Genomic DNA, 26,297 nt, shown 5'->3' on the forward strand with positions numbered 1-26,297 from the left:
CACAGAGGAGGAGCTGTGCACCGTAAAGCAACTCCTGTGCCCTCTCTGTACCCCTGTGACAGACTGGCTGCGTGACCATCCTTTCTCCAGCATCCAAACATTCTTTTTATTGTTGGGTGTGTCTTTTGTTTTGTTTTGCTCTTTCTCTTTATCTCTCTCTCTGTTTTTTTTTTTTTAAATAAGTTAAAGTTAGTACAAGTGTGAAAAGGGGAAGGTACTCTAGGCTTGATGACAGTCACAAATTGTATATTATTTACATCTAAAGCAAAGATTTCATGTGGGTGGAAGAGTCCTCAGTCAAGGATAATGCAAGACATGAAATAATGTGCCCTGCCCTCCATGCCAGTTGCAGAGGCCAAGTCAGAGGGTGGCAGTCCTCCGTCTCATGTTTCTTTGCCGTTTCAGATTTCCCAGGTGCCTGAGTTGTTTCCCTCTATGGAGTGGGTGGCTTGTGTCCTAGAATGTCCCTAGGTACAGAACGTGTCCAGGTGGGACTCTTTCAGGATGAGGCTCTTTGAACTGGTACCAGTGTTCTGCTCAGAGCAGGTGGAGCCTTGCTTCTGCTCACTGCCACTCCAGCAGGTGGATTTACTGCTCTGAGAATGGTCTGGGAGGGGGAAAGTCAAGGGGACAAGGAGATTTGGCATTCCTGCACATCCCCTTCTACTTGATCTGCACCTGCTTCCCCAGGAAGCCACCTTCCCCTCGCAACTCTCCAACACACAGGGGAAAAATCCTGCCATCATTTACTGACCTGAATTTTTGGGTCTTTAAGGATTTAACAAGAGCTGGTTGGAAAAACAGAAGGGCTTCATGCTCGGAGAAAATAAAGATGAGTGGGGAAACGTACTAACGTATCGAGAAGGTTTCTTATGCAGTAATTGGGACCAGGCACTCTTACTGCATGTGTAGACACAAAGAACCCCAGGCTCTTGTTATATTTAACCTTGGGCACCAAGAAAGGCACTGAGATTTGGTGTTCAATCTACTTAATTCTGTTAATGGAGTTTGTTTCATCACTGTATAGGCAACTTGAAAGCAGAATTATACCTCAACCAGCCAAAGGAAAAGAAGTGAGGACAAGAATGGTTAACCCCACCTGGCTCCGAGTATGGACAAGCTAATGGGTCAACAGAAGGATGAAAGACTCACAGTAAGGGCTAAGGGAGTTTCAAGGACATGTGCACCATAAGGAGCTACATTGTGGATGAGTAAGATGTGAGGACACTGAAGGAAGAGCCAAATGAGGTGTCTGTCCAGTGGGGAGACACCCAGTCTGCAGACTCAGTGGGATGGCCGACTCTGAGAGACCTGCCAGCACATCACTAAGATCTCATCATATGTTAGATCATTTACCAAGTTCAGACACATTGGGACAAAACTTTTTTTTTTTTTTTTAACTTCTTGAGGTGGGATGATAATATTTGAACACAAGAAGTCGACTGTCAAACTTAGAGACAGAATCAGAGTGGGGGAACAAGGGACCAGATCATCACCTAGAAGAGAAAGTACTCTTATTATTGCCTAGTGATAGGCAGGTTGTGTTTGGTTCTGAGCTCTGGTTCTGAAAGAGAAGCAGCAAAGACAGTGATAAGGATCTCCCAAATCACATATTCACTCAGGAGAGAACACATCCTCATCACTTACATCTATGGCCCAAAGAGAGTGCTACTGTGGTGGACAGAGCTGGGGTCCAGGGTGGAGTTCTCTTAGGGTTCTTGAATCCAAATCCACCCCTTCTTAAACATTCTTCTCTACTTGTGACACCTACATTGTTCACACACACACACACTCACTCAAAGGACGAGCACACTGCCTGCTGGGAAAAGATCCCCGTTGGCTGCCATGAAGTTGGTTCATACTTCCACTTCTGCGCTGGGTAGTTTGGGTGAGGCTGGTGCTCTGTGATGTTTGGGGGCAGAGGCAGGTGATTTGTCACACCTGTTGCTAACTGAAGAGACAGCAAGGCAACCTCAGAGACTGGCGGAGGACTAGAGTATGGAAGAGAGCTCGAGCCCGTACAACCCCACCAGCTCTCTATCCTGCTGTCCAACAGGCTACTGATCTTAGCACTGGAGAACTGCTGGGTCATTGTTGCCATTTTCCAACTTGAGGCATTCATAGAAGACTAAGGCTTTTACAAATGTATATTAAACCATGAACTAAGATCTCTGGACGCTGCACGAGATTACAGGTGGAAATAAGGCATACCATGATGTAAAAGCCATGCATTCCCAGAAGTTTGAAAGCAAATTTCCTTCAGAACCACTCTGCCAACAGCTTAGTTCATCCAGGGAAACCGGAGGCCCTGGCTCCACCACACTTAGGTGGCAAGGCTCCATCAAAGGAACCTAGATTATTTAGGGTAAATATAATCATGAATCTACTGCCAAGGCTAATGACAGATCAGGAAAGAGTATTATGGAGGTGCATGGAGTGAGAAGAGTTGAGGAAGGAGCCACAGGTGAGATTTCAGTGGACCACACCTCAGCCATGACGGTAGGACACAGACACATACTTATTTGAAATGGAAGAGCCCAAAATGTGTGACATGAAAAGTGTCTCAAGAAAACAACTGTTATGGCAAAGAATTTGGCAGGGAAATGGTTGAAGATATGAGAGCAGTGAGCGGGGAGAAGAAACATGCAGGGAAAAGTAAGGCTGTACAGAGATGGAAATGTAATCACAGTGCACTAGTTGACTCTGAGACAAACAGCACGACCATAATGATGGACACACAGATGGTCATCTGGCAACATTTATAACTCAGACAACAGCCAGAACTGAGACGGACCAACTACAGTTATAGAATAGAATGCACAAGTTCTCTCCACCTTGGTGATGGGAAATCAGAGCAGGAAGATGGAAAAGTCTGAAAATGACAGTGGAGGAGAGGTGAGGGAGGAACTGTGCACCAAGAGAGGGGTCCAGAGACAGTTTCCTCCAGCTGGAGAACATGAACTAAGGAATAAGTGTTGTATTGGAGCAAGGAAGCCCATAGAGCACGTCAAACAATGACAGAGTGGTCTTGGAGAGAGGGGAGAAGAGAGGTGGTAAGTGACCCCGATTCTCATCTTCTAAGTCAGAAGTCAACACACAATGTCTAGATAAAGTCAAGAAAGAGAAATATGAGGAAACAAGTTATCTATAAATAAGTACAGGGTGCAAAAAATAGCCATGAAGACTGGGACGAGGAATTGTTTTTCCCTGTATGATTTTATTTTCTCTGACTACACATATCCCTTCGTATCAGGGATGGTACAGGGGATTCATTCCACGACCCACCATGGACACCAGATTCCATGGAAACTCAATCTCACGGTCAGCCCTCCATATCCACATCCACAGATTCAACCAGCTACAGATTGTGTAGAAATGTATTCATTACAGGAAAATAAATCCACTCAGACTTGGACCTGCACAGTCCAAACCCATGTTGTTCAAGGGTCAACTCGATATACATGCATCACTTTAAAATCTTAAGCTGAAGAGACAAGTGAACAGGAAAGGCATATGGACACCCCAAGGAAGTTCCTATCTCCTATTTAACCTTTCTTTCTCTCAACTAGACCCTCATCTTAACCAGCCTGTTTCCAGAAGCTGATAAAGAGCACAGGAACCTCCATGTTTGTAACGCTCAGCTTTCCTCCCACTTCCACCTACACTGTCAGCAAGCAGTGAGCACAAACAGAAGTCCGGAGGCATATGAGGAATGAGAAAATGAGCTGGTCTGTCTACTTTGACATAAGCCTTCAGCCAGATGGCTGTGGAGTGCAAACAGGGGGAAACGAATAGGCATGAGCTCACAGTCCTGATGAGTCCTCCAGGAACCTCCAGCTCAGCTCACACTCTAGAATAATCCTGAAACCCTCCCTAATAAATGCTGACAATTTGGGTTCCTTCCCTCCCTCCCCCATAGCCATCAGACTCCCAGAGATGTTCTTCTCCCCACTCCAGCCTCTGAACCAACTCACCAGCATCTCTAGACTCTTACTTCCTCTCTCCATCCTCCCTTTGTATCCTCTCACACACTAGGGTGCTTCAGGCCGGGGGGTCAACTAATGATGGTCCACAGGCCAAATCCAGCCCAATGCCTGCTTTCCCAAGTGCAAGTTCACTGCCGCACAGGAACATCTCTTTATGTGCCATCTCTGGCTGCTTTCATCTGACAACGGCAGTTCTGATAAAGACTGGTGGTCCAACAACCCCTGGGCCAAGAAACACCTCATCCACCTCACAACTGGGAGATGCTGTATCTCCCAACCACGTTTGTACATGCAAGCCTCCTTGTCACACCAGATTCTGTACCCCACAGCATCACCAATCCTCATCTTCCCATGTGGATGACACCACTTGGCTGCTCCAAATCCCCAGCAGGGCTCCCTGCCTGCAGCAGTGTTTTCCCAACTTGAACCCTTCCCCCGGCCAACCACCTCCACGGCTTTGACACATCCAAAGTCCCCCTACTTATGGCTCAGCTGGTGTTCTTAAACTCACATTCCACTTAAGTCAAACAGAAACTTTTCGATCAACACCAAAAGCAGGAAATCAGAATACCTGCACTACACAGACGGCAACTCCACAAATCAACATAATGAACACCCAACTGTAGCAGAAAACTCGAGGTGGGTGCTGCACTGCTGTTGAAGTCTCAAGTCTGCTCTGTCATTGTTAAAAAGAGAAGCTAGAGGAAGGGATGAGGAAGACACTTAGCTCCAAACTCAACGTGTCCTCCAGATGCAGTCACAAGACCCTAGTGAGAGTGAGAAGGGAATTGACAGGCGGTTCAGCCATACTTCCATGCCTATACATGTTCGTATTCCCCCTATAATCAGCTCATGCCACTCTCCCATCTTGTCTCCTGGACCTAAACCCCACTTCCAGTGCCACTGGGAAACCTCCAGCCACCCTAACAAGATACATCGTTTCTTACTCTAAGTACTCGATATGCAGAAACTAACTAACAAAGAAAATTTGGGTTTCCGCTGAAGAGAATAATCTGGGAGAGAGAAAGACCCTGGAGCTGAAGGACCCTGAAAGAAACAGAACTTTTCTCACTGAGAATGAACCATTTTAGAATGCCCTAAAACTTATTTGAGAGGGTGCAGGGGAAAGCCTAAAGAACACAGCTCAAATTCCACAGAAGAGAACTAGAAAAGTTAGTGCCAGATAATCTACCCAAAACAGCCTGCCAGCTTATTCCTCGAGAGGAAAAATTTCTACAGAAAGATCACTTCCGTAGAAATGCTTTTCTCCTCTGAAGGCCTCCATGGAATGTGGGTGCTGGTACCTCAGGGACAGGTTCACACAGTTTAATTTACTATGGTCATTTCTGAGGGCAGAAGAACTGTCCAAACCAAATGTATTTTCTACCCCACCCCAGTTCAACAATAGAAGCTCTCTCTGTCTTTGATTCAGAACTGAAAAAAACAAACACAACACAGGAAAAAAAAAAAAAAAAAAACAACTCACACAAAAAAGGTAAATTCTCGACTTGGAGAAATGCCTCAAAGCTGCTTGCTCAGCTATCCCTCACCTCTACTGACCAGCCCAGGGTTCCCTCAAAGATCACTAAGGAACCACAGTTTGCAAACCACTTCCCTGAACCCTTCAGGCTCCCCTGGAGGAGATGGCTCCCCTCTGCCCCTGTGGAACATGAGAGTACATACAACCATCAGGGGGCCATGTACCAGAGTCTATCTTGGAGCATAAGAGAAAGGAGAGGGTATTTCCGTGGACCCAGAGAGGTCAAGGATCTAGAAACACAGAAAGAGACAGATGGAGCCAAGGCACTGTGTTAAACAGGGCCTCCCCCTTACCCCACCCCAGGGTAGCCCGGGGATCCATGCGGGTGCTCATCATGGCCCCGACAACAACTTCACGCCCTCTGCCTGGCATGCTCAGGGATGGAAGGCCAGACCAGTCAGTGTGGCCTAAGCCCTGTGCCCTTTTCTGCTCCATCTCCCTGGACACAGAACTAGGGAGGTCCCTTACTCAATGCTAGAGCCTCAGGTTCAAGAACACTGTTTGTCAACTCCCCCCTCTCTGACCTATTCCACTCTCTGGATTTCTACCCTATCCCCAAAGGATGTACAGCCATCCCCTAGGACCCAAGGTGGAATGGTACCAGGACCTCCCAAGGATACTAAAATCCAAGGACGTGCAAGTTCCTTATATAAAATGCCCTAGAAGGATAAATACAGCTATGCCTTTGTATCCAAAGGTTTCACATTCACGTATTCAACCAAACAGAGATGGAATTTTGGTTGGTTGCATGTACACGTGAGAAATCCATGGATAGAGAAGGCTGCCTATATATTAAATCATAGTATATCAATTCACTTTTATTCCACAATAACCTCTTCCTAGGCAATGATATCAATGAATTCAAAGAGGTTTGACTTCTGGGATGAATTGATGTTTTTCCCTGATACACATGAATTAAAATCATAATGACTACAAATGTAAAAAATGACCAGTGTGTCCTCTAAAATAAGTCTGCATGCAATCCATATGGCACCCCCTGGGAAAATAAGAAATTTGATGTCTGTGTCCAACATGACAATCACCAGCCACCCATGGCTATTTTATCTACATTAATTATCATTAAATTGATTTAATTAAATTAACCTGAAATCCAAGTTTTGGTCACACTATCCCCAGTTCAAGTGCTCATAGTTCAAGTGCCACATGAGGCTGGTCGGAGGTTCTCGCAATGGGCAGAGGGGATGTAGAACATCCCCATCATCACAGAAGGTTCTTCTAGACAACACTTGCCCTCAACACACACCTGGGGAGAAGAAGCCCTGCAGAGACTCTGTCACCTCTACATGCAGCCTGAAGACAGACAACTTCCCACATCACGGGAATCACCATGGCATTGGGAGTGGGCTCCTCTGAGATTCTGCTTGGCCCTAGGTGTGTGCAATGGATACTCACCGAGCCACTGTCCTTGCATTTCTCAGCTAGCGTCCTCTTCGCGTTCAAGGCACTGGTTTCCAGGGGGGCTGCCTGAGTTTCGGAGGAGGTGCCCTGGGATAACTTATCTAATGTTTCCGTGTTCACCTCGGGGTCTACTTCCTGCTGAGGGGTGGTAGTTGAGTGCAGAATGGGACAGAAGTCACATATACACCGAGCATAGTAGTTCCTAGGACTGTGGGGAACCCTGCTCTGTGCAAACCACCATGTGTTAAGACATACCAACCAGCTCCACCCAGGTTACAGTGTGGGCCCTGAATAGCTGGATCAAAGCCTTCCCAGACACAGGAATTCTAGACTGTGTGTGAAAATATGTTCATTTTTAAGAGTGAGAGAGAGAGAAGAGTGAAAAGGTTGGCTGAAATCTCAACATTCAGAAAACTAAGATCACGGCAACTGGTCCCATCACTTCAAAAGAAATGGATGGGGAAAGTGTCAGACTTCTTTTTTGCGGGGCTACAAAATCACTGAAGATGGTGATTGCAGCCATGAAATTAAAAGACCCTTATTCCTTGGAAGGAAGCTTATGATGAACCTAGATAGCATATTAAAAAGCAGAGACATTACTTTGCCAACCAAAGTCCATCTAGTCAAGGCTATGGTTTTTCCAGTAGTCATGAATGAATGGGGGAGTTGGACTGTGAAGAAACCTGAGTCCCGAAGAATTGATGCTTTAGAACTGTGGTGTTGGAGAAGGCTCTTGAGAGTCCCTTGGACTGCAAGGAGATCCAACCAGTCCATCCTAAAGATCAGCCCTGGGTGTTCACTGAAAGTACTGATGTTGTAGCTGAAACTCCAATTCTTTGGCCACCTGATATGAACGATTGACTCACCAGAAAAGACCCTAATGCTGGAATAATTGGGAGCAGGAGCACAAGGGGACAACAGGAGATGAGGTGGCTGGATGGCATCACCGCCATCCAGCGGAGTTTGGGTAAACTCTGGGAGTTGCTGAACGACAGGGAGGCCTGGCGTGTTGTGGTTCTAGGGGTCACAAAGAGTCGGACATGACAGAGTGACTGAACTGAACTGAACTGATTTAAGTTTTATTAAATCATTCTGGAGATATAAGCATGTTCGTGAAGCAAACAGTACGACTCTTCCAATTTCATAATTTCCTATTTTAGACGAGTGTACACCCCCATGCACTTGCTGTCACCCTGTTACAGCATAGTTGAGAGGTTTTCACAGACCACATGGACCACAAATCGTAAAATGTTTATTCTCTAGACCTTCATAAAAAAAGCTTACGAACCCCTGCCTAGAGCTTCTCAAACTTGGGTCATTTATCTACCACCCTTGAAAAATTTAGCAATCCACTGACACATTTCCTTGTTACATTATTTATGTTATTTGTACTTAAATATATTCTTTGAAGTGGAGACTTCTACTTCTAAATACAGAAATCTAGTATTGGCTATAAATGAGCACTAAGTATAAAATATTACTAATACATATTATTAATCAAGTCTTACTAGGCGGAGTCTCCAGCTAGAGTTTCCTGGCCTGGGATCTGCTTGCCGTGCTTTGGAAAGAGATTTAAAAGACAGATTAGTTCCAAAGCAGCACTTTGTCCTTCATGTAAGAACTAATGATTGTTATAGCCTTGAGTCCAAGATGGGCTCCATGGTGGGGGCTGGCTTGTATAATGCTGCTTGTGCATTGTAGAAAGGGGTAGAAGATACGTTTGATTTGTGTGTGTGTGTGTGTGTGTGTGTGTGTGTGTGTGTGTGTGTGTGTGTGTGTCTGCTTAGCCACTCAGTCATGTCCGGCGCTTTGCAACCCCATGAAATGTAGCCTGCCAGGCTCCTCTGTCTGTGGCCTTCTCCAGGCAAAAATACTGGAGTGTGTTGCCATTTCCTTCTTCAAGGGATCTTCTCGACCCAAGAAATGAACCCAGGTCTCCTGCATTGCAGGCAGTTTCTTTACCATCTTAGCTACCAGGGATGCCCACATTGCTTTGGGCAGAGACAAATATTGCCCCCAGCAGAGAACCACAGCAAACCACATGAAGCTAAAGTCATCTGGGCTGTCATTACAAGCTCCATTCACACAAGTGAATGCTGCCAAGTAAACTGGAGGGTGGAGACAATGGTGCCTGGAGACTTGGCTATGTGTATGTCTGCTACTCTCGTGTATGTAGGAGTCACTTGTGGTGAGTGAGTGTGGCAAGTGCCCTGTGATCCAGGAGGAGCCAAGGGCCCGTCCACCACAGTCGGGGCCAGGGGACACTCCTAAGTCCCACCTGACCGGGTGCAACACTTCATGTGCTCAGGCCAGTGGGCCTTCTGGCAGGGGTAGTCAGAGTAGCTGGTATTCCGAAGCAGTAGAAAACGGCCTCCTTCTTGCAGTTGGTACACCACAGCTTCCTCTTGGTCTCAGCCACTGTCTGCTGCTTCTCCAGCTCCAGTTGCTTCTTCACCTCAGCAATGAGCTGGTCGTGCTCCATTTCTAGGCTCTGCCGCATCTCTGCCTTGGTCAGATCTGCCAGAGGAGGGGAGGCAAGAGGATACCGACTTCATCGCCCATCCCAAGCCATGGGCTCATTCACACCAGGTCCAAAGGTGAATCCTATCAGGTGTGAATCCTTGGGTCGGGGATGTCCTGGTCATATGAGCCCGTTCAGAGACTCTCCCAGCTTCCCTGAGCTCCAACGTCTTTATCTGTAGAATGGGCATCCACCATGCTGACCATGAATGTCAGCATGATCATGAACGTCAGGTCCTGAGGATACTGAAAATGGGGCCCTGCGGTGATTCTGCAGGAAGTACTCACATAAAACCTCTGAAAAATGTCCACTCAATTCACTTTGAAATTTATCATTTGTATAAGCTTGTTTCTCTATCAAATACAGAGTATCTATGATCTGTAGGCACTGTTGTAAAGACTTTATAAATATGAACTCTTTTAATCCTTACTCCAACCTTAAGGAGGTGTATACTCCTATAATACCCATTTCACAGATGAGGAAACTGAGGCACACAGCTAACATGAGCAGAGCTGGGGCTACAACTTGGGTATATTTCCTTTTTGATGTGTTTAGTGGCAGCAGATCTAATCTTCCAGACAGGGCATCAGGACTGATCACTGGGCTGACAGGACAATTATCCAACTGCTCAGGCTACTGAGACTTCTCGCAATTTTACAACAGGTCAGAGCTCACAAGCAGGAGAAGCTACCACAGCTGTTGTGATGAATTTGTTGCTGATGTTGGTATTTGGAAGAGAGGAAAACGGGTTTCTGCCAGCTCCTGCTTCATACCTGGTTTCTCCAGGTTAGACTCCCTAGGCTGCTGTGTTCTCCCTAAAAGTGGTAAGGCGGCCTGGCCTACTTTTGACTCAGTGCACATTTGGGCCTAACTCTAGACATGCCAAGAAGTTCCTATCCAGAACCTTTGTCAGTGGAGGCCAGGTCAGCAGCACTTACCCAAGTTGTATTTCATGCCCGAGAGCTCCTGTTGTTGCAGCCACTGGAGATTCCCTGCCCATACAGTTATATATTTATTCCTTGTTCAAATTCTACATTATTATTTTTTTAATTTTTTAAATATAAATTTATTTATTTTATTTGGATGCTAATTACTTTGCAATATTTTAGTGGTTTTGCCACACATACACATGAACCTGCCACGGGTGTACATGTGTTCCCCATCCTGAACCCTACCCACACCTCACTTCCCATCCCATCCCTCTGGGTCATCCCAGTGCACCAGCCCCGAGCACCCTGTCTCATGCATGAAAAATGGACTGGCGATTAATTTTCCATGCGATAATATACATGTTTCAATTCCATTCTCCCTAATCATCCCATACTTGTCCTCTCCCAGAGTGTAAAATCCTGTTCTATACCTTTGTGTCTCTTTCTCTGTCTGTCTCGCATTTAGGGTTATAATTACCATCTTTCTGAATTATATATATATATATATGCATTAGTATGCTGTATTTGTGTTTTTATTCCTGGCTTACTTTACTCTGTATAATAGGCTCCAGTTTCATCCACCTCATTAGACCTGATTTAAATGTATTCTTTTTAATGGCTGAGTAATATTCCATTGTGTATTTGTACCACGGCTTTCCTATCCATTCGTCTGCTCATTGACATCTAGGTTGCTTCCCTATCCTGGCTATTATGAACAGGGCTGCAATGAACACTGGGGTATACGTGTCTCTTTCAATTCTGGTTTCCCCTTTGTATCTCAATCCTCAGCCTGCAGATATGTATGGAGACAGAAAGACTTATAAAGTGCATCTGGGTGTTTGCTGTCAATAGGGCTTGGAAGCTCCAGAATCACGATACGGTTAATGTCATCTGCTGAGTCAAAGAGTGGGAAGCCTGGTCTCTGCTGGCCTCCCCCAGATGGTTGTCAGTGGGTTAATTCAAATTCATGAGAAATTCTGCTTAAACAAACAAACAAATAAAAAAACAAAAAAACAAATACAAGTAGTCCATCTTTTCTAAGAGATGCTGCAGTAAAAGTCATTTAAAATGAAAAAGACCAGATTTTCAAAATAAATAGGACAGTGAGTGACCTACCTATGAACAAGTTCCATTCCTAGAGCATGGTCATAAGTGCAATTTCTTTGTAGAAGTTCAACAAAGTTAGCCTAAGCAACCAACTAACATAATCAGCTAGATAGTACAATGCCAGGTACATCACTGCTGCTTTTATGCTTGCTTATGGACATCCTGGGCTTGAAATAAAGATACTGTAATACTGCGCTCTGTACAGTAAAGCACACAAAGCACAACGACTTGTAGAGGATGTGTGCGGGTGACAATGTATGCCAGGGAGGTGAACTAACTTACAGGATTAAACATGCAAACATTCACGTCTTTCAAAATTCTCAACTTGAAGGTTCACACATAAGAGACTTCAGTTCTATTCAGCCCCTCAGTCATGTCCAACGCTCTGCGACTCCATGAACTGCAGGACACCAGGCCTTCCTGTCCATCACCAACTCCCGAAGTCCACCCAAACCCATGTCTGTTGAGTCGGTGATGCCATCCAACCATCTCATCCTCTGCCTTCCCCTTCTCCTCCTGCCTTCAATCCTTCCCAGCACCAGGGTCTTTGCAAATGAGTCAGCTCTTTGCATCCAGTGGCCAGAGTATGGGACTTTCAGCTTCAGCATCAGTCCTTCCAACGTACGCCCAGGACTCATCTTCTGTAGGATGGACTGGTCAGATCTCCTGCAGTCCAAGGGCCTCTTAAGTGTCTTCTCCAACACTACAGCTCAAAAGCTTAAATTCTTCTGTTCTCAGCCCTCTTGATATCCCAATTCTCACATCCATACATGTCCACTGGAGAAACCATAGCCTTGACTAGACTGACCTCTGCTGACAAAGTGATGTCTCTGCTTTTTAATATGCTGTCAAGCTTGGTCATAACTTTCCTTTCAAGGAGTAAGCATCTTTAAATTTCATGGCTGCAGTCAGCATCTGCAGTGATTTTGGAGCTCAGAAAATTTGAGTCAGCCACTGTTTCCACTCTTTCCCCATCCATTTGCCGTGAAGTGATGCGACCGGATGCCATGATCTTAGTTTTATGAATGTTGAGCTTTGAGCCAACTTATACGGAAATACATACACATAAATATTAGAAAAAGATCTTATGGTTAACAATACCTCTGAGAAAGGGTGGAGAATGAAATATGAATTCAATCAAGACAATAGATTTTTGTGTGTCTAGGTATCCATTTCACTTCGTTCTAAGAAGACATGTATGCACTGTCTGTAAAATGAGAAAAGAAAAGAGAAAAGTAAAACAGCAAGCTGCAAATTAATTTTTAAAAATAATGCCAAATGGAACGTGTCAGGCCTCTAGGATACAGTGGCCAGGCAACCAAGGGGAACTAAACAAATAAAACAAGGACTATTTTTCTCCTGTCCATGTGGCAAAAAAAAGAGCTGGTACCATGGAGTGCAGAGTAGGGAGGCTCGGTATATTTCACAGCCTGTCTGTTCTGATATCTCGTCCTCTTGGAAGACTGAGGCTGCTGCTGCTGGTGCAGCTTCTGCTGGTGCTGCATCTTCTGCATATGCCTCTTTTGGGAGGACGTTTGAAACTTACTTGATGAGGTCCGCACAACCTGTTACATGGCCAGGGCAGTCTCCTTTAGTAAAACTGGCCTCTGCTTTTTCACTGGGTTTCTCATGCTGCTGGTGGCGGTGGTGGTGGTGGCTGGGCCATGACCATGCAGATGGTGCTGTTGGTGGCCGTGACCCCAGCCATGGGAGTTTGGGAAGATGAGTGGGTGAGGACCAGCATTTCAGGGGGAGACCGGCTGCCCGCTGTTGTGGATGATGAAGCTTCACCTATGATGGAAGCCAACACATGAAAAAACAAAACAGAAAGTAGACGGGACTCAGGCTGACCTGCAGGGTCTCCAGGCCAGTGAGTTCTAGGTGACCATCCCAGGCTGCCATGCCAAGGGCCTCCGTGTGAATAGGCACATTCTTGCTTTATATGCTTAGGCAACTTCTTCAGTGTGTGCTAGCTTCAAATATCAGGCTCCTTGGGATACTCAAATGTGGGCTTGCTCATATTTGAGAAACTTGTCAAGGCCTCTGAGGGACTGAGGCCAACATGACCCAGCGCTTGGCCTGGAATTGCCCACCTGCTAGTCGATGACCCACTGGCTGAACAGAATCGTTGCAAGTACCTTGTTTTACAAAGTTAGAGTTCAGTAAGCACTTTGAGAAAGACTTAGCCAAAGTCCCTCTGGTCATTAACAGGAATCCTTTGCTTGGACAGGAAACCTACAGAGCATGTACCCCAAGGAACCAGACAGCCTCCCAGTGGCCAAAGCACTGAATACCAATGAATCACCCAGAACGAAGAATATTCCCTTTCATCTCTTCTAATTCCTTCGCGAGAAGTCTCAGTGTGGTCCTGGCAGTCTTGACACCTATCACTCAAGGGAACTCCACACCAAGGACAGAACCATCCCCAGCACAGTGGTATTTATGGAGAATTTAGAAGCCTTGCTTTCGTTTTGACTGCAGTTCTCCATTTTGCATCTTTTATGCACAGCACAAAATACTGTTTTCCCTACTGTGTGGTAGTTAAGTTTAAGTTCAAAGTTGAGTTCATTTTTTTAAACAGCTGCTGCTTCAGATAAGAAAATATACTAAGGCAATAAGTGAAGAAGCAGGTTTTGGGTATGACAAAAATAATGACTACGAGTGACTGAGTTTGAAAAATGCTGCCTTTTGGAGTGCATCTTCTGGGAGAAAATGAGCTATGAGAGTGGAGGGCAGCATTTCAACAGACAGCAGGGAAAATTTGGAAGAGAACAGTTTTAGCCAAGACATGCCCAGGAATAGGCAGAATTTTGGTGGGTGAGGTCAGGCAGTGAGAAGGGCTGGCCCGGGGGTGACCACATGAGTATTTATCTGTAAGGGGAAGGAGTCTGTTATGACTGCAGGGGCCCCAGGCACTGGAGAGATGAACATGCATCCCCAGAGAGGATTCCCTCGGGTTCACACAAAAAAACACTGATGCAAGTCAGCATCCTTGATCTCACACAATGTGCCTGGACCTCAAACTGGGTTTAATAAAGACTGAAAGTGAGGTCGCTCAGTCGTGTCCAACTCTTTTGCAACCTCATGGACTGTAGCCCTCCAGGCTCCTCTGTCCATGGGATTTCCCAGGCAAGAATACTGAAGTGGGTTGCTATTTCCTTCCCCAAGGGATCTAACCAACCCAGGGAAAGAAACCTGGGCCTCCAGGATTGCATGCAGATTCTTTATTATCTGAGCCACCAAGGAAGCCCTTAATGACAACACCTTTTTTGAGGGGCTCAGCATGCTTCCACTGCATGACCCCATGCCTGTCATTTTTAGATTTCTGTCACCCAGAAAAGACATGAATTCTTGATTATTCTAGGGGACATTTTCAGTTAGCTGTCATTCTAGGAAAATCAAGGAGTGTGAAAGGAAAAATATGCTGACAGGTTGACTTTTCCACCCGAGGGGGGAGGGGGTCTTGGTGGTTACACAACTGACTGCCCCTCTTGCTCCTCCAGGGAAGAATTCAACCAAAGTCCTGGGCCAGAACACAGGGTGGGGCTGGGAGAAGAGCTCTACCTAGAGTGAGGTTGCCCCCATCCTTTCCCAGGACAACATTTCAGATATCAGTCACAGCCTCTACCCCTTCCACTTGCAGGGGAAGAAGTGGCTTTGAGCTTGCCCCTTGTAAAAGGTAGAGATCCCACAGGCAAGGCTTCTAACTTGCAAAAGCAAAAGCAACATTTGTGCCTCTCTTTTCTGCCATGTGATTAAAAAATATACTGTCCTTGTGGATTAGCTAGCCTGATACCTCCTTGAGCAAAGGGCAACCACAAAAAGGTCATTTCTCTCTCTCATCTTGCAAAAGCAAACAACTGGCTTTGAGCAGAGTGGTAACTGCTCTGAAAGAGTCCCATTCGAGCTCTTTTCCAAATTAAAAAACAAACAAACAAACAACAACAAAGCAGGAGTATGCAATCTGAAAACTTTCCAGGCTTGACACACTTTTGGGGAGTTTTCATCTATACACTAAAACGCTTTAATTTCTAAAGGATATGGAAGGTTTACTGGGGCGGTGGGGAGGGAGAGGAAAGGCCATGGAAAATTGCATTTGTCCTAAAACTTTGGGAGTATATACTCACCTGCTGTCTCAAAAAGAAGTGAATTTCTTAAAGGTCAACACTCCAATGGCGACCCCACTCAACTAGCCTACTTATATCAGACCTAGGTCACAGTCTTGTATATTAAAAAAGGACTTTTTAAGAGAAGGCTGGAAACGACTGATATGACACCTGTAAGTGGAGTCAAGGTCCTGAAGCGAGCTCCCTTAGCCTCTGCTCTGGTATCTCTAGCTAGAAAAGCCATCTTTCGATCTGAGGATTCAGTTTCTCTGTATAAGCTGCACTCCTAACTGAAGATCACTTGGAGATCACCAAGCACTCTTCAAAACACCAGTCACTTAATAAACACGTAAGTGAAAGCACACCTTTGAAAAGATGCTCAACTGCAGATTCTGACATGAAGCCAATTCTTCAAGACCGAAATCATCCTCAGGTGGCTCTGGATTTCAACTTCTGTGAAGTTCCTCTAACTGACTTATTGTTTCAGAATCATCCTTTGTGTAAAATTCCCACCACGTTCAGAGGATCCTAGAGAAACTTCCTTCTGACACCAGTGAGAGGAACAGCTCAGCTTCATTTTATCACCTGGAGTGCTTTCTATTTAGGGGGGGAACATGAGATCTTTTAAAGCACTCATATGTTTTTTTTTTCCCTTTTCACTTCAACTGCAGGAAGCTCAGGGTCAAAAAGGAAGAGTGACTTTGCTAATTCTGAAGGCTGACATAGTTATTTCTGTATACAAACTTTCCCTACATCTCTCACTATTTCATGTTCATTTTTCTCGGTGTCTTGATTTCCATTTTATCAGTATATCTGAAATCCTTTCTGGAAGCAGTGAAAAAACCCACAACTAAACACACAATTTACTTCAGAAAGAGAGGAATAGTATAAATCTATCACTCATAGGAACACTGCCATCTGGGACCCAACAATTCCACAAACTTTATTGAAAAAATGCTACTCCCATTGCTTTCTGCAGCATCAGAAGTGCTCCCTCAAACCCCAATCCACACAGAATTGGATGTTTCAGATGCCACTCATAATTTTAAGGGATGAGGTGGTGATCCATCCTTCCTGACTGACTCAACTGCTCTCTCTCCTCCTGCCCCATATCACCGAGAGATATTCCATCCTCTTTCAATGAATTCCAGGAATTGAGGTTCAGGAACCTCAGTTCATTGTGAACTGTTCAGGAACAGTTCACAATGATACAAAGACAGAGAATAAAAGCTCAAAACCCATCCCTCTTCCTGCTTTAAGCAGTGAGACGAAGAAAACCCCAGGGGACACAGAACTGAGAAGATGGGTCCTGTCAGAAGCTGCCCATTGTCTGTTTTGTCACTAAGTCATGTCCAGCTCTTTTGTGATCCCAATGGACTATATAGACCACAACACTCCTCTGTCCATGGAATTCTCCAGGGAAGACTACTGGAGTAGGTTGTCATTTCCTTCCCCTGGGGATCTTCCCAATCCAAGGATCAAATTTGCGTCTCTTGCATTGGCAGGCAGATTCCTTACCACTGAGCTACATAATTAAACCTGGCTATCCGTGTACGTAACTCACAAAGTACAAGAGGTTTTATGGCTACAATCTCCAATTTGTTCTTAGGCCACGTGTCTCCTGGGCCCTTAATTAATTCTTATCTTTCTTGGGCATATCAACACCCACTTGCCAAGCCAGCTGAGAAATTCACTGACTGCTTCACCAATGGGCTAAATATCTTTTAAATCATTCCTATGATTCACTGGTATGGACCTAACAGAAGCAGAAGATATTAAGAAGAGGTGGCAAGAATACACAGAAGAACTGTACAAAAAAGATCTTCATGACACAGATAATCACGATGGTGTGATCACTCACCTAGAACCAGACATCCTGGAATGTGAAGTCAGGTGGGCCTTAGAAAGCATCACTAGAAACAAAGCTAGTGGAGGTGATGGAATTCCCGTTGAGCTATTTCAAACCCCCAAAGTTGATGCTGTGAAAGTGCTGCACTCGATATGCCAGCAAATTTGGAAAACTCAGCAGTGGCCACAGGACTGGAAGGGTCAGTTTTCGTTCCAATCCCAAAGAAAGGCAATGCCAAAGAATGCTCAAACTACTGCACAATTGCAGTCATCTCACATGCTAGTGAAGTAATGCTCAAAATTCTTCAAGCCAGACTTCAGCTATACGTGAACCGTGAACTTCCAGATGTTCAAGATGGTTTTAGAAAAGACAGAGGAACCAGAGATCAAATTGCCAATATCCGCTGCATCATCAAAAAAGCAAGAGATTTCCAGAAAAAACATCTACTTCTGCTTTATTGACTATGCCAAAGCCTTTGACTGTGTGGATTACAATAAACTGTGGAAAATTCTGAAAGAGATGGCAATACCAGACCATCTGACCTGTCTCTTGGGAAACCTGAATGCAGGTCAGGAAGCGACAGTTAGAACTGGACATGGAACAAGAGACTGGTTCCAAATAGGAACAGGATTACGTCAAGGCTATATATTGTCACCCTGCTTATTTAACTTATATGCAGAGTACATCATGAGAAACGCTGGGCTGGAAGAAACACAAGCTGGAATCAAGACTGCCGGGAGAAATATCAATAACCTCAGATATGTGGATGACACCACCCTTAAGGCAGAAAGTGAAGAAGAACTAAAGAGCCTCTTGATGAAGGTGAAAGAGGAGAGTGAAAAAGTTGGCTTAAAGCTCAAAGTTCAGAAAAGCAGGATCATGGCATCTGGTCTCATCACTTCATGGGAAATAGATGAGGAAACAGTGTCAGACTTTATTTTGGGGGGCTCCAAAATCACTGCTGATGGTGATTGCAGCCATACAATTAAAAGACGCTTACTCATTGGAAGGAAGGTTATTGCCAACCGAGATAGCATATTTAAAAACAGAGACATTACTTTGCCTACAAAAGTCCGTCTAGTTAAGGCTATGGTTTTTCCAGTGGTGATATATGGATGTGAGAGTTGAACGGACAAGAAAGCTGAGCACCAAAGAATTGATGCTTTTGAACTGTGGTGTTGGAGAAGACTCTTGAGATTCTCTTGGACTGCAAGGAGATCCAATCAATCCATCCTAAAAGACATCAACCCTGGGTGTTCATTGGAAGGTCTGATGTGGAAGCTGAAACTCCAATACTTTGGGCACCTCGTGCGAAGGGTTGACTCATTAGAAAAGACCCTAATGCTGGGTAGGGTTGGGGGCGGGAGGAGAAGGGGACGACAGAGGACGAGATTGTTGGATGGCATTACCGACTCGATGGACATGGGTTTGGATAGACTCCGGGAGTTGATGATGGACAGAGAGGCCTGGCGTACTGCAATTCATGGGGTCATGAAGAGTCAGACTCTAATGAGTGACTGAACTGAACTGAACTGATGTTCCACTGCAGGCTTTGCCAACATGCCTGGGGTGTGGCAAGTTTGAAAGAAGCCACTGCTGGTTCAGTCCCTAACAGCAGTAAAGGGAGAACTGCTAAGACTCAGGCAGCAGTTCACAACTAGGTGAGATTTAGCTTTGTCAAGACACTTTTGAAGTCCTCCACTGGGTAGATGCTACTGACATCCAGTTTGTAAAGGCCAGGGATACTGCTAAGCATCCTTGAATAAACAGGACAAAGAACTGTCCAGCATAAAATGTCAATAGCGCCAAGGTTGAGAGGCCTGGGGCCTATGTCAGCTAAATGCAACTATGGCAGAAAACGGGCTCACGTGCACATCATACAATGCCCCTTGGATTTCTACAGACCTAAAGAAGAACACAGCAGTCTGGTGCCGCTCACCCAGAAAGCCTTATACTCTAGTAAGAAAATGTATTTTGAGATGCCTGGGCAGTGTGAGGGGAGGTAAGGGAGAATAAACTTATCAAGGTCTTTGACCTGAACGCTTTTATCAATTTCAGACCTGTCCAATGTCTTAGCATCGATAACCACTTGAGACATGTAAGTGAACATATTGGAAAGGAAACTGCTTAGGTTCAAAATGACCTGACTGCTGGAAGCAACTATTACTTTCTAAGAGACTTCTTCTCCTGTGCTCAAAATCAACCACATTGGGTATCAAGAAGGTTAAAGGTAGGCAGGCCCAGCTCAAGTCCTTGTCCTGCTTAGTAACTACCTAGATGTCTTGGAGCTAACCTAAGCTTTGTTGTGCACACTTCATGATGTCTGAGCATCATGTGACATGACATGTGATGCTATAAATGGCAATGTGACATTCAAAAACCAAATCAAGAAACCAGAAACTGATACAGTCACTCACCCTCCTGTTTGGGAGTTGTTTCTTTGGGTTCCTTCCTAGGTTTTTGACCCTCCAGCACAGAAAGGTCTTCTCTTAAATCTATGACAAATGCACTCTCTGAATCAGAATCCAGGCCCAAATGCACTCTTGGGGAGTCAGTCTCACCTTTTCCCTTCAGATTATCCTTTGTGGGATGAGGAAAGGGTTTTGCTTTGTCTGAAAAGTCCTTCTCAAGCTGATACCTCATCTTCTCCTTGACTGATCTTGAGTCCACTTTCTCACTGGCTAGTGACGTGCTTTCAGCTCCTCTTCCATCTCTACTGGATTCGACAATTTGGACTTTTCTTTTTTTTTTGACAGCAGATGGCTCTTTTTCCATCTGAGACAACTCTGTGTTTTCAGCATCTTCTGGCTCATTCTTGCTCCTCTATTCCTCTTCACTGATAGGGTCACTTCTGCTACTATCTGACTTCTCAGTATCCCTGGAATCGCTGGGATCAACAGTCATATAAACATCTTCTGAGATTTCATTTATGCCTACATTTAAAAAAAAGAAAGAAAACAAGATGCAGCATACTCACAGAAAAAGGAGCACGACCAGAAATCCACAAATATTTAACATGCTCAATGCTGAAAAAAAAAAAAAATCACATTGCGTCACACTGGCCTGGTGGTGTTAGCAGTAGACTTAACTTGCAGGTGAATAGAGGTGACAGGTCAAGCTTGCCTGGAGAGTGTTTCAGTTACTAACATTCAAAAATGACATCGGACCAAACCGCGTGAATTTCTAATTTATACAGACCTCAATCTTGGCAGCATAGGTAACTACTGGGAAACATAGAATGGGAGGGATGGAAGGGAACACTACACAGGATTTGTTAAAACTGATCAATTTTCAGTTCAGTAGAGTTCAGTCGCTCAGTCTTGTCTGACTCTTTGCGACCACATGAATGGCAGCACACAAGGCCTCCCTGTCCACCACCATCTCCCGGAGTCCACCCAAACTCATCTCCGTTGAGTCAGTGATGCCATCCAACCACCTCATTCTCTGTTGTCCCCTTCTCCTCCTGCCCTCAATCTTTCCCAGCAGCAGGGTCTTTTCTAATGAGTCAGCTCTTCGCATCAGGTGGCCAAAGTATTAGAGTTTCAGCTACAACAGCAGTCCTTCCAATGAACACCCAGGACTGATCTCCTTTAGAATGGACTGTTTGGATCTCCTTGCAGTCCAAGGGACTCTCAAGAGTCTTCTCCAACACCACAGTTCAAAAGCATCAATTCTCCAGCTCTCAGCTTTCTTTATACTCCAACTCTCACATTCACACATGACAACTGGAAAAGCAATAACCTTGACTAGACAGACCTTTGGTGACAAAGTAATGTCTCTGCTTTTAAATATGCTGTCTAGCTTCGTCATAACTTCCCTTCCAAGGAGTAAGTGTCTTTTAATGACATGGCTGCAGTCAGCATTTGCAGTGATTTTGGAGCCCAGAAATATAAAGTCAGCCACTGTTTCCTCATTTATTTGCCATGAAGTGACGTGACCGGATACCATGATCTTAGTTTTCTGAATGTTAAGCTTTAAGCCAACATTTTCACTCTCCTCTTTCACTTTCATCAAGAGGCTTTTTAGTTCTTCCTCACTTTCTGGCATAAGGGTGGTGTCATCTGCATATCTGAGGTTATTGATATTTCTCCCAGCCATCTTGATTCCAGCTGGTGCTTGCATTTTACAGATTAGAAATAAAAGAGGGCCTGAGAAATCCCTTGTCCTGGGACACAAAGAAAACCAAGACAGAGAGGCGAGGCCAGAGACTAGGATTCTTGAGTCACCACTTGGGCTCTTCCCACATATTCCCAAAGCATTAAGTCTTTTACTCTTTCTGTCCATGACTCAAAGAAATAAGCCAAGCCTTAAAGCAGGGATTGCAAACTCACAGCCCAAGAGGCACGTGGGGCAAGCAGACGTGTTATTTAGGAAGCAATGATTTGACCCAATGCTTTCCAGTCTTTCGTTATTTGTCGCTTTTAACTTAGAATGCGCTTGCCAATTCAGAAATCCGGAAGTTTCACACAGAAATTAAGATTTTAGGCTTGCCTGAAAGAGCAGAAGACCTGGCCCTTCTGGGTCACAGGGCTTCAAGGCTGGCTGAGGCTGAGAACTACTGGCCCATTTCGGTTGGGGGAGCACCGTCTCCAGGTCACCCAGCTGCCCAGCCCCCATCTGGCTCCCTGCCCTGAAGCAGAGTCAACCACCATTGTGCTTCTACTGTTTTTCTACTTGTAACTGAGTCCAGAGGAAAGGCACCCATTTCCATGTCTCAAACAATAGGAAAACCGATCAAACAACAGGAGTTTCCTACATATACAAGCAAAACTGGGGAAAAGTCTATTTCTAACAATAATTTCATTTAACCTGTTTATGTTTCCTACTCCCAGTAGTGAGCGTCATCCATCTGTAGGTAAATAATCCGTTACCCTACTAGTTTGAAAAGAGGAAATCCCCATCAACTCTGTATTGTCTTCATTCTAGAGCAATGGTTACCATGAGTGGGATCATGGAAGAGAAAATCGTAAAAGAGTAAGAGCCACAAACAGCCCAGCAGGATCAGGAGTGAACTATATCCACCTCCACCAGGGCTCAAAGGGAAAGAATCTAAAAACCAAATCTGGTTTGATTTCTGGATCTCAGGGCTGGTGCAGTTGGCAACTAAAGGTCGGACCCAAGAATGACAAGCATGACCACATTTGCTTGGATACTGGAGCCCAAAGGAGGTGAATTCAGATCCTACTCCTCTGCTTCTATTAGTTGTGTGACCCTGAATGGGTGAACTACCTCTCTGAGCCTCAGTTTCTTCCCCTGGACAATGGGTTTGATAACACTTTCAACCTTCCAAGGCAATCTTTGCACAGTGCAGGGGGGATAGGAAGTCCTCCATAAATCCTTATTGACAATAACAAATCGAGGAGCTAGACTAGCTGCCTGGAAGAACCCAAGAAAGGTATGGACTGCATAGTTCATCCACGTCACTCAATGACCTAACCAAATGGGCAACCCTGCAACGAGTGATTTGGTTAGACAGCCTAGGTGACACCCAACTACAGCTCCTTTCTCACCCGAAGGTCCAGAGCCCCCAGTGAAAAGGAAACCTGAAGATTCCTTAAAAAACTGTAAATAGAATGGCCATATGACCCAGAAATCCCACTGCTGGACATACACATGGAGGAAACCAGAACCGAAAGAGACTCATGTACCCCAATGTTATTCACAGAAGTGTTTACAATAGCTAGCACATGGAAACAACCTAGATGTCCATTGGCAGACAAATGCAGAAGAAGGCTCTGATCCATACACACAATGGAATTTTACTCAGCCATTAAAAAGAATGCATTGGAATCAGTTCTAATGAGGTGGATGAAACTGGAGCCTATTATACAGAGCAAAGTAAGCCAGAAAGATAAAACACCAACACAGTATATTAATGCAAATATATGAAATTTAGAAAGATGGTAATGATGACCCTATATGTTAGACAGCAAAAGAGACACATATGTAAAGAACAGACTGCTGGACTCTGTGGGAAAAGGTGAGGGTGGGATGATTTGAGAGAATAACATTGAAACATGTATAGTATGTGAAATAGATCGGCAGTCCAGATTCGATGCATGAGACAGGGTGTCAGGGCTGGTGCACTGGGGTGAATGACTCTGAGGGATTGGATGGGGAGGGAGGTGGGAGGGTCGGGATGGGGAACGCATGTACACCCAGGGCTGTTACACATGAATGCATGGCAAAAGCCACTACAATATTGTAAAGCAATTAGCCTCCAATTGATATAAATTTTAAAAAAAGAGGTAAAAAATAAAAAGAAAAATTAGGATGACCCAGAGGGATGGGATGCGGAGGGAGGTGGGAGGGGGGTCCAGGAAGGGGAACACATGTAAACCCATGGCTGATTCATGTCAATGTATGTAAAGTAATTAGCCCCCAACTAAAATAAATAAATTTATTAAAAAAAAGACCGTAAAAATAATAAAAAATAATAAAATAAAAAAATTAAAAAAAGAAAAATTAGAAAATATTTTAACTCAGTGATAATGAAAACACAGTGTATCAGAATTCATGAGATGCATGTCTAGAAGTGTTCATAATTTTAAATGCTTATATTAAAAAAGAATAAAAGCCTAAGGCAATGGAAAAAAGAAAAAAAAAACTCCCTCAAAGCGTTCAGCAAAGGCTATGTATAGGAAAGGTGAGGAATGGATGTGATTAGCTCTTGCAAACTTCTTGGTGTCAAATCTTGTGTTCTTGAAGTAAGTGGTGGTCAGCTAACTGTGTTCCTGTAATCCTTGAGGGAAGCAAATATTATTCCCTATTCCCTATTTCCCGAAAGGATAGGTCCCAAGCTTGGCATTCACCCTCCACAGTACTGGTTGGGATGTGGGGGTTCCCTGTGCAGGCCGGTTATCCTAGTCATGGAGCATTCATCTAGCACCCACTCTTGTTACTTCCAGCAGTGCCCAGTCCTAGGTGGAAGAGGCAGTTCTCAGTTCTCTGTGCCCTCCTCTTTCCAAGGCCCCCATACACTGTCCAGCCACCTTCAATGAGGGAGCCAGGTACCCACTATGTAGCTGACCCTCAGCCTCCTCAGTCTACCCAGTTGGAGAGCTGGGTCCTGTAGACTGTGACCCATGCAGATTGCCACAACCATTGGTCATGGAGATGGGGATGGAACACGTTGGCCATTGCTTTGAAACCTGGGCCAGACCAGTCAGTGGCTTCAGCAAAGGCTCTGGGACTCTGCAAGACACAGCCTGTTCCCAAGCTCCACAGTTCACTCCCCATCCCAAGGCCTAAGGTCCTAGAAGGCTCTGTGGGAAGGCTGTAATATATCTCACTACACTCTGTTTAGAGGCTTTCTGTGGGTGGTGTTGGGGTTTCTAATTCCACTGAAGGTCTTGGGCTGAGGCCTAGCAGCACCGTTTTCCATCCTGCCTCTATTACAGTATCTTCCTTGATGAGCTTATTCAACTTGGGACTAAAAGTTGGTACCTTGGACCATCACGGGCCATTTCCAGTAGCCCGAGGACCACATTCTACTCTGTTTCTATAATGCAGGGATTTCAACTTCACAATGTCATGTGATATAAAAGATTTCATCTTCCTCTAACTGAAATATTTAACTTAGAATAGTGTCCCCATGGATATATATTGCAAACGAGGCTACCATTTATTTATTCACTGCTGGAATTATACTTGACATGTAATATGATTGAAACAATTATCATCAGGCTATAGTTGCATTACAATGTTGCTTTAGTTTCTGAGTACGTATGTCCAAGTGAATCCATTTTAAGTGTACATATATCCCCTCATTTTTGCATTTCCTTCCCATTTAGGTCACCACAGAGCAGAGTCAAGTCCCCTTGTTCTTTCACTTTTCTCAAACTGTAACATTTTCTTAAATGTTAACTGGAGGTTAATTACTATACAATATCGTGATGGTTTCTGCCATGCATCAACATTAATAAGCCATAAGTATATCGGGATCCCGCCCATCCTGGACCCTCTCCCACATCCCCTCCTACGCTATTTTTCTGGGTTGTTCCAGAGCACTGCTTTGCATTCCCTGCTTCGTGCTGAGGAAAATCCGAAAGATGATTTTTCTGTACGAAATATGTAATTTTCTCTATCTCACATGTGAGAACATGGGTGCAGATTTTTCTACGTGAAATAGGAAATACGTACTTCATGTTTGAAAATCTACTGAGTGAATTTGGGGGTGAGGTTCGGATGTGTAAATGCTCATGTACATAGGAGTGCCTGTACGTAGGAGTGCCTGTTTTCCAGAAGTAAGCTAAGTTTTAGGAGGCTGAGATGGAGCTTAGGGCCTTTCCTGTTAGGAACAGAACCTCCTCTCGTAGTGCACTCATAGGTACAGCCTTGGGGCTTGTCATGCCTTCATACAGTCTACATTAACAGAAATGTGAGGAGTTAACTCGTCGCAAGTTGAAGTCAGATAGTGCCATTTTACTCTTTAGGCTAGATTTGTCCTTCCAGCACTTTTTTCCTCTAGCATCTAGAGGCTCCTTGACCTAAAGCAGTTTATGAACCACCCCCAAATGTCAGCTATGATGGCTGACCAAGATGAAGACATGCTTCACTTCATCACCAACTTGAAGGTCATGCAGGAGACACTGATAATTGTGGAGGGAAGGTGACTGGGGAGGGGAGAGGACATGATTTACCCCTGGAAACAGGAAAGGACAGCTCTTCTGTAAAGATGTGTCATACCCACCCAGCCCTACACCACTCCCCACACTTTGTCCTGGCAGGTGGAAGAACTCAGGAATCCCACTCATCACTGCAACATCACATTGTCCTTCTGGAAGAATAGGTATTTCCAGAATGAAGTGATTGTTAAGGACTATCTCATTAATGTCACT

The 26,297-nt window shown here is 44.7% G+C and overlaps 1 pseudogene; it reads right to left on the reverse strand.

Annotated features, from left to right (window-relative positions):
* Window positions 1-467: 467 nt before the first annotated feature.
* Window positions 468-24,913, reverse strand: LOC145537730 (MYND-type zinc finger-containing chromatin reader ZMYND8-like; annotated as a pseudogene).
* Window positions 24,914-26,297: the final 1,384 nt, after the last annotated feature.

Source organism: Giraffa tippelskirchi, chromosome Y, assembly GCF_054371585.1.
Source record: "Giraffa tippelskirchi isolate mGirTip1 chromosome Y, T2T-mGirTip1v1.2.pri, whole genome shotgun sequence".
Lineage (NCBI taxonomy): Eukaryota > Metazoa > Chordata > Mammalia > Artiodactyla > Giraffidae > Giraffa > Giraffa tippelskirchi.